Source organism: Macrobrachium nipponense, chromosome 18 (assembly GCF_015104395.2).
Source record: "Macrobrachium nipponense isolate FS-2020 chromosome 18, ASM1510439v2, whole genome shotgun sequence".
NCBI classification, from domain to species: Eukaryota; Metazoa; Arthropoda; class Malacostraca; order Decapoda; family Palaemonidae; genus Macrobrachium; species Macrobrachium nipponense.
Window position 1 is genome coordinate 80,752,647 of NC_087211.1, and position 10,000 is coordinate 80,762,646.

The 10,000-nt window shown below is 38.2% G+C and overlaps 1 protein-coding gene across 2 annotated transcripts in view; it reads right to left on the reverse strand.

The window, feature by feature from the left end:
* The window catches only part of LOC135197249 (inter-alpha-trypsin inhibitor heavy chain H4-like), a 446,440-nt gene that overhangs the window by 406,019 nt on the left and 30,421 nt on the right, over positions 1 to 10,000 (reverse strand). The gene's annotated exons all lie outside the window — the stretch shown is intronic.

Sequence of the window (10,000 nt, forward strand, 5' to 3'; positions counted from 1 at the left end):
AGAGGGAGAAAAAAGAGGCCAAGGACGAGAAGGACGAGGAGAAGAAGACAAGAAGAAGATGAAGAATAGAGGATGATGATGAGAAAATGAGAATAGGTAGTAGTCGGAAGGGAATAAGAGAGAGAAGAAGAAGAAGAAGAAGCCGAATGAGTAGAGCAGGATGCCACCAGTGCCAACAGGCACCTTGGCACCTTTAGGTCCTCCAGAAATCCTGCGGGAGGAGGTGAGGGAAGGACTTTAATTGATCCCATTACGTCGTAGGGCTTGAAGGACAGATAGGATGCGTGTGAGGGACTTCAAATGGCAGGAGGGAAGGATAGGTAACACGCATGAGATACTTAGGGCCTAGGATCCCGGAGAGAGAGAGAGAGAGAGAGAGAGAGAGAGAGAGAGAGTTGGCGTAAGTACTTAAATGGTTATAAAATGTGTCTTACGGAGAGAGAGAGAGAGAGAGAGAGAGAGAGAGAGAGAGAGAGAGAGACAGAGAGTTGGCGTAAGTACTTAACTGGTTATAAAATGTGTCTTACAGGGAGAGAGAGAGAGATTAGATGTAAGGTTAACTGGTTATAAAAAATTATAAAAAAAATGCAATAGCATAAATAATGAGAAAACAAAACAATAGACTCAATTATATACAAAACAAGACACTTATTAATACGAGGAACCCAGATCAACAGGATTTTAAAAAAAAAGCCGAGAAAGAAACACAAACAAGCATTAAGATAAAAAAAAAAAAAGGAAAGCAAGCACGCAAAACAAAACATACACTCCAATTGCTGAATCATGTGGTAACCGACCCTCCCCCCCCCCTCCTAACCTCGCCCCCTAAATACGCACTTCCATCCCCCCAAGGCAAAGCTTCTTGTTACCAAGAGTGGTTGTCCTTGAAGGAATTTGACGACACGGCCATAAGGACAAGAGGATTTTGGTGGTTGGAGAGGTAGGAGGAAGGGGGGGTGGGGGAGTATGGGTTGAAGGAGGAGGGGGGGGGGGAGGGGGAGGGGGATTGGAAGAAGAGGAAGGGGATGGGAGGAGGAAGGAATGGATGTGAAGGGCAGAGGAAAGGTAGTAACCGAGAGAGGATGGAGGTGGAGGAGGAGGAGGAGGAGAGGGGACCGACTCCCATTGGTTGCACCACTTGTCGCAATCCTCCTCCTCCTCCTCCTCCTCCTCCTCCTCCTCCTCCTCCTTCTTGGGAATCCCGTCGTGAGGGAGGAGGGAGTGTGGAGCCGTCCTTTTTGACCTCAGCGAGGTTGCCTATCAGTTTTGAGTATTACCTCAAGGGTAGATGAGAGAGAGAGAGAGAGAGAGAGAGAGAGAGAGAGAGAGAGAGAGGAACGCCTTTGGATTGAGGAAATAAATAAACAAGCATTTTCTCTTGCAAAATTGAATTTCTGAGATAAATGCTGCCACGTAACTCTGAAGCATCGAGTTACTTGTTGTATGTACTTATTTATATCTTCTATTTGTCTGGCATTACTTCCATAAATCTATCTTTATTTCACTATGCTCGAGAAACAGTAATAAGCAAACAAGTTCAACACTTCCAACATTTTCTCGTCTACCGAACTACGACAGTGAATTCCAGGGAGAAGATACCACGTAACTTTTGTTTATAAGATTTTATCACTTCCTAAATCTATCTACTTTTCACTCCGGCTCTCCTGGTTAAAATCTACCGCGCGCGTGACGCAACAGGAAGAATCAGAAACGAACGAGAGCTCTCTCTCTCTCTCTCTATCTCTCTTTCTCCAACGTCTCTCTTACGGGAACGTCCTCTCAGTCAACAGCGAAGGTCAAATATGTCCCAAGTGCCCTGGAGCAGATTACGGCAAATGTCAAGAATGTTGCGTCTGCATGATGTATCCGAGCGCACGGAATGACGTGTGAATTTGCTTGATTTGAATAAGATACTAATATCTTCAACGAATATGGATGGCAGCATTATTACCCTAACACTATTCCTATTCTTATTGTATTTTAAATACATTTTTATCTCTTTATCTTTTTGTTCATTTTTTTTTACTTCCTCTCACTTCTTTCTAATGAACACTACTATATTCTTTAGCAGCTGGAATTTCAAGTTAATATCCACTTTGGTGGGCTTGTTCCGTATAAATAGGTTTCATCTACTGAATAATAATAATAATAATAATAATAAAATAATAATAATAATAATAAAGTATCACTCATTGATGTCGCAATACCATAGGACACCAGAGTTGAAGAGAAAGAGAGGAAAAAATGGATAAGTATCAAGATCTGAAAATAGAAATAAGAAGGATATGGGATATGCCAGTGAAAATCGTACCCATAATCATAGGAGCACTAGGCACGATCCAAAGATCCCTGAAAAGGAATCTAGAAAAACTAGAGGCTGAAGTAGCTCCAGGACTCATGCAGGAGAATGTGATTCTAGAACGGCGCACATAGTAAGAAAAGTGATGGACTCCTAAGGAGGCAGGATGCAACCCGGAACCCCACACTATAAATACCACCCAGTCGAATTGGAGGACTGTGATAGAGCAAAAAAAAAAAAAAAAATAAAAAAAAATAATAATAATAAAATAATAATAATAATAATAATAATAATAATAATAAGAAGAAGAAGAAGAAGAAGAAGAAGAAGAAGAAGAAGAGAAGAAGAATATATGCTTATGCACAATTTTATGAAAGTTAAGTAATATAATTGAAATAAAAAACAAAAAAAGGAGAAGACTTTACTTCTTAAAATCTTATATATAATAATGACAACAAGACCACCCTACCTCATGATTATCACATACAAAAATGCGTAATGCTGATAAATATACGCTTGCAGCAAAATACAAATAATAAAAAAAACAGGTCACTAATCCTGAAAATATCACAAGTAGCATCATTAACGAAATATTTTATACTTCAACAAAAGAAAGAGAGAAAATAGTTTGTTTTATGACATGATCCCAATTAAAGCTAAAAAAATATTAAGCTAATATTACTCGTTAACTTTCATCGCTGCTCTTTTGGGTCCATGAAAGTTTCGCTAATTAGTGCTGTTGTTTTTTTTAAGTGTTATTTTATGTTTTTCTTTCAAAGACACAAACAAAATCTGTAATTATATTTGCTTAACGCTTTTACGTGGTTCAAAGCGCAAGGATGCTCTATTTGTTGGAATTAATATATTTTTGCATGCACGTACACATAGCATGTTATACATACATACATATACAAATGTATATATACATACATACATACATACATACATACATACATATAGTATATATATATTTTTTTTCTTTTTTGTGACAACAGTAATAAGAACGACTGCTTACATCGTAAAAAGTTTGAGAACAAAATAAAGCAGGACAGATAACTTAAAAAAAAATACAAAGAACAAAAAGACAGAAAGATCCCCAGAAACAACAATAAACAAAATGTACTCGAAGTAAAAAATCCTGTTTGTTGTAGCTAATGTGGTCTATTTTCTTTCTTGGAAGTCGCCGAGCGCTCTCTCTCACTCTCTCTCTCTCTTTCAATGACGCAACAAAGCATTATTTACTGTAAACAAGTCAACATATTCTCTCTCTCTCTCTCTCTCTCTCTCTCTCTCTCTCTCTCTCTCTCTCTTGGACGTAAGCTTCAACAGTGATAAGTATTAGTGGGGATGAATTGTGAACATAAAGATATCAAACTATTAAAAAACAAATATAACAAACTGACAGAGGAACAAAAAACACAAACAACTGATGAACGAATATGTAGCAGAGAGAGAGAGAGAGAGAGAGAGAGAGAGAGAGAGAGAGAGAGAGAGAGAGAAAAGCCAGTCATGGCAAGTGCTCACAAGAGTATAGAATATCCTTTTTAATTTCTCCTTAAATTACGCAAATGCCGTTCTGAGAAGCGAAATAAAAGCTCTCTCTCTCTCTCTCTCTCTCTCTCTCTCTCTCTCTCTCTCTCATCCTCGTTTGTATCTGTAAATGGCTCCCACGGGAAGACTTAACTTCGAATTCAGAGTAGGCTAAAATTACCTAGGATAAATCTCTAATTCTACCCGAGGTTCCTTTTCTTTATTTTTGGACACTTCCTATGAATTCAGAGACATACAAGCCCGCGCGCGCGCACAAACACACACACACACACACAAAGATCACTCGCCTGTGCGTATCAAACAGAAATTTACTTCCATAACCTACGGGAGGTTGGAATAAAAGTTATTTACTTTCTAGTACTACAGCAGGACAAGGGCAAATAACCTAAAAGAACTGCTTAAAATCTACAAAGTTAAAAGTAAAAGAACGTCAAGGTAAACAAATATCATTCCTACAATTTCTTGACGTTTACCATTCAGCAGGAGGAAATTACTAATATTGAAATACTTATACCATTTTCAAAACTGCTAAAAAAAAAAAAAAAAAAAAAAACATAACCGGTAATAAAAATGCACCAACACAGAAAACAATGGGGAAAGTTTGTGTTGAAAGTAAAGGTTTTTCATTTGACTACAGAAAAGGAGATTTGAAATTGAGTTTTTGTTTTATTTGACGACACAAGAAGAAGTTCATCATAGATTTCTATCTCTCTGTAAGGTTCCTTTATAATTAAATTGCTTTCTTGCTTGCTTGGCCCTCTCTCTCTCTCTCTCTCTCTCTCTCTCTCTCTCTCTCTCTCTCTCTCTCTCTCTCAACAATAGAATCCATACAAGCATTTTAGCAGAAAGTAAGTCAAGATTCGCCCTATACAAGTACTATTCACATAACGACTTCATAAGCCCAGACACACAGAACTTATACACATCAAGTGTCATGCCACCTGACACTTCAGTAAGCTGCAAATGCCACCCACAAGTCGTCGCTTTCATCATCGACGTTTCTTTCCCAGAACGTACGACGCCACAAGGCGACGAAGAAGTGTTGTTTTGCAATCCAGCAAGTTGATATAAGTGATTTGCAGTAAGTTGCAAAGCATCTAGAATGGACCGTAAGTAAATGGGGAAACGTAATCGATGGAGGAAAAAAAACACCGGAAATTCCTTAAGGATAATCCCCAAGGTTTTTTTTCCTAAATGATATTCCTGGTTACTTATTTTATTTTATTTTATTATTTTTTTCACCATGCATTTTCTACATATGTACTCTTGCTTTTCCCTCAATATTTCTTTACTGAATGTTTTTTAAGCATGTTTTTTATAAATCCTTTATATTCTTTTAATTTTATTTTATTTTATTTTGCTTTATTATTTTTGTTTTTACCATGCATGTTTTTACATATTTATTCTTGCTTTTTCCTCAATTTCTTTTCACTAAATTTTTTTTATAAGCATTTTTTTAAATCCTTTATATTTTTTACATATATCCTTTATATTCTTTAAGATCTATACTACGGCTTCGCGAGAAGATAGCTCATCAAAGGCCAAGAAAAAAAATACGTTGGTAATTCAGAACGAAAAACCTACATAAAAAAAAGTCAATGGGAAAAAAATCACTGGGAAAATCTTCCTAAGATCCACGAAATAAAACATCAGTAATTCAGAACTAAAGAAAACACACACACAAATAAAAAAACAAACACAATCGCCTGAAAAAATTCAACTGAACTGAAAAAAAAACTCAATCAACTAACACAATCAGGAACTCTTACAAACTTCAAGATTAGCTTACGAGGGACTGTGTAATACCCACTACGTAGGCCCCTTCCCCTTCCATAGGACTTCTCCAGCTATAGAACTTCGCCATTCCATAAGACTTTCCCCTTCTTTAGGACTTCCGCCTCCTATAAGACTCCTTCTTCTATATGGCCTCCCAACCCCTTCCATAGGACTCCCCTTCCCTAGGATCTTCTTCTATAGAACGTCACCTCCCCCCTCCCGTAGGACCTCACCCCTACTTCCATAGGACCTCCCCCTTCTATGGACTTCCACCTCCCATAAGACCTCACCCTTCCATAGGATCTTTATTCATAGAACGTCGCCTTCCAAAGGACCTCCCCCCTCCCGTAGGACATCACCCCTACTTCCATAGGACTCCCTCTTCCAGAGGACCTCCCCCTTCTATGGACTTCCACCTACCATAAGACCTCACCCTACCATAGGATCTTTATTCATAGAACGACACCTTCCAAAGGACCTCCCCCTTCCATAGGACATACCCCTTCAATAGGATCTCCTTCCATAGAACGTCACCTTCCAAAGGACCTCCACTTCCCACAAGACCTCACCCCTGCTTCCATAGGAATTCCCCTTCTACAGGATATATAACCGAAGCCACATCAGGACACAGCAATTTAACAGGCTTAACTTTGATCCTTAGCGCCTATCGCAGACTTAAAGCGACTTCAAAGGAAACCACCGACTGCCTAATAAGTAATTCGTCAATAACCAATAACCCCTTAACGGATTTAAATCAGTTGACGAGGAAATCCCCTGAATATTCATAGGTATTCGTTTAACAAGAACCTGGGCAGGATGCAATTCATCAATCTCTCTCTCTCACTGGGCAGTGCCAGATGACTAACAAGAACTAACGAGATGATCGGTTATCGGTGGCTATCTGAGGCGGGGGGGGGGGGGGGGCGGTTAATCGTTTAACGGGAAAGTGGCTGGATTTCTTTATACTGCGAGTCAGGGGGCTAAAAAATACACTTACACTGATGAAGTTTATCTGAACTTTATTCTTTAAGTATAAATTAATATTGAGCAACTTTTTTAAGTATAAATTAATATTTGGCAATTTTATTCTATATGTATATAATTAATATTGGGCAGCTTTTTTCTTTATCTAAAAATGAGTCGATGAGAATTATTTAACTAGAATACGTAACTAAAAAATGCGGCAAGGTTTCTTCGGCGCAATCGAGTTTTCTGTATGAGCCGCGGCCCATGAGGGTTTCAGCCACAGCCCGGTGGTGGCCTGTCCCATAGCGTTGCAAAGACGCACGAGCACGACTTATCTTTAGCCTTAAATAAAATAAAGCTTACTGTGGCTAGGGGACTGAAATTTGGTATGTTTGATGATTGGAGGGCGGATGGTCCATATACCAATTTGCAGCTCTCTAGCCTCAGTAGTTAAGATCTGAGGCTGGACATAAAAAGCAATGACAAAGCTCTCTCTCTCTCTCTCTCTCTCTCTCTCTCTCTCTCCAAAGTTGGTCAAATTAGTTTAACCTTTTAACCTCCTGTTGGCCTTACCATAATAATACAACTCCGAAAACTACTCCCTCATCCTCCTACCCCCGACAACTCTCTCTCTCTCTCTCTCTTAAGTGGCTGAAATGAAATCGGGTGCTTTAATCGGTCAAAAAAAAGACGTCTTCGGCTAATAATTCTCTTCCGTGATTCTCCTGAATCACGACTCGACGCAAACTCGCGAAATCGTCAGTCCCAGTCGCTTTTTATGGGTCGTGAAACGAACGCGACGCGGAAATTACAAGGCGTGTCCGTTTTCCTCGTGCTTGGGAGGACGCGCGAACGTCGCCCCAGTCATCTTGCGATATAATCTGACAAAGACCGTTGTCAATCTTCATTTTTATTCTGCTCTATTATTTCTTCTCCATTCACTTCTTTATATGCTCTAGTTTTCTTCTTATTATTACTATTTTCTATCCTTTTTCTTATTCTTTTCTCTATCTTATAATTCCTCTTTTTATCATTTTTCTGTCCTTTTTATGATCGCATGGCATGTTTGGCCAAGTAAAAATGAATACCTGAAAATGTCGATGAAATGAGAGAGAGAGAGAGAGAGAGAGAGAGAGAGAGAGAGGAGGAGGGAGAGAGGAGAGAGAGAACTTTTGAGAGGGATGAGAGCTAGAGAGACATAATATCGAGAGAGAGAGAGAGAGATGAGAGAGAGAGAAGAGAGAGAGAGAGAGAGAGAGAGATAAATTCTGAGGTGAATGGGACAGAAAGAGACATAGCATCCGAGCTCATGTGTGCGTGTATCTGAGAGAGAGAGAGAGAGAGAGAGAGAGAGTCCTACGCCACTCTTTGGTTATTCGCTTCCAAACGCACGAAACGGACGGACGTAACGCACCAGACAGTCGCATCTTGCTTGTTATTCTAATAAACTAATTAGTGGCCTCAAAAGAAGACATAATTTGCCTTCGTTCAGTGACGCACAAACGGTTCGGGGAAAGCTCTTTGTCACGACAGAGGAAAGATAAACAAGTCGAATGGGGAGAGAGACAGAGAGAGAGAAAGGAACAAAACATATTAAAAATAGTGAATGAGATATCAACATACTCTCTCTCTCTCTCTCTCTCTCTCTCTCTCTCTCTCTCTCGGGTCTCTCTCTCTCTCTCTCTCTCTCTCTCTCATGTCTTCCTCCTCACACAACGCATTTCTCCACAAATATATTACTTTCCATTTATCATTACAACACGAGGAAAATATATTTCCTTTCATAAACACTAAATAAGTAAAAAAATTCTCTTTAATTCTCAATTACCAATATCATCCTCATGTATAAATAATAAACAATAATTATGAATTACGAATACCCTCCTTACGCTGAGCAATCAGAACTTAATATACAAATTTGAAAATGAATATTTTCTTATGTAGAACAATTCTGAAGTTAATATAGTACTTCAAAAAAAATAAATAAAAAGTACAAAAAAATCCACCATTATCAAAATTCGCAACATACTTTGGAGATACGGGGTGAGCGGAAATCACAGTGATACGAGAGAGAGAGAGAGAGAGAGAGAGAGAGAGAGAGAGAGAGAGAGAGAGAGAGAGAGAGAGAGAGTTTGACGATTCAACTGCATTATTAGAGGCTCTGCCTCGGTTTAATTTGGCAGGTGGATCCACTGGCTACAAAGGGCTTTTTCTGTCGAAGAGTTTCGGAATTCATAAAATAATTATTGCTATGAAAATCCCTCTGTTCAGTTAATAATAATATAATAAGTAATATAATAATAATAATAATAATAATAATAATATGATGGTGGATTTTTATTACATCATGTTTGCCCTGTTATTGTAAATTTCTTACAAATATTAATAATAATAATAATAATAATAATAATAATAATAATAATAATAATAATAATAATAATAATAATAATAATGGGATGGGATGCCAGTGGAAATCGTACCCATAATCATAGGAGCACTAGGCACGATCCCAAGATCCTTGAAAAGGAATCTAGAAAAACTAGAGGCTGAAGTAGCTCCGGGCCTCATGCAGAAGAGGTGTGATCCTAGAAACGGCACACATAGTAAGAAAAGTGATGGACTCCTAAGGAGGCAGGGTGCAACCCGGAACCCCACACTATAAATACCACCCAGTCGAATTGGAGGACTGTGATAGAGCAAAAAAAAATAATAATAATAATAATAATAATAATAATAATATTTTTGTGGAATATCATGATATTGTGAATTTCCTATCCACAATAATAATAATAATAATAATAATATAGTCCCTACTTTATCATTATCTGCTCTCTAACTTCACCCTGCGACGCCAGATACCTTAATCACGGTCCCTGTAACCTTCGGACCCCGCTTAGCTTTTTTTTTTCTTTCTTTTCTATTCTTAAACGACTTCAGACATTATTTAGCAGACCACCGGGAGGTGGGTTGCGTCCATATTACAGCTTACGAGACGTCATTTAGTTGCCATAAAAATGACACTGAACGTAACTTCTCTCTCTCTTTTTTTTTTTTTTTTTTTTTTTTTTATCCGCGTTCCAACGACCAATTTGCATTTTTGTGCCCATTCGTTCATGTGGCGGTAGCATGCAACTCTTTAGGGAGGGGGAGGGGTTTAGGGGTGAGGTTGCCATGTAACTTATTACCGTATTATTACTAATATCATATTATTATTAATTTTTTTTATTGTTCTAAAGGGTCCACAATAATAAAAAGTGTTAAGAGTCCGTGTATAATTTTTAAAACTTTACAAAAAGCTTTCGAACCCTTCCCTGGGTTCATCTTCGCGATAGAGAGTTTTTCCCTACTACTACTACTACTACTACTACTACTACTACTACTACTTATACTATTATTATTATTATTATT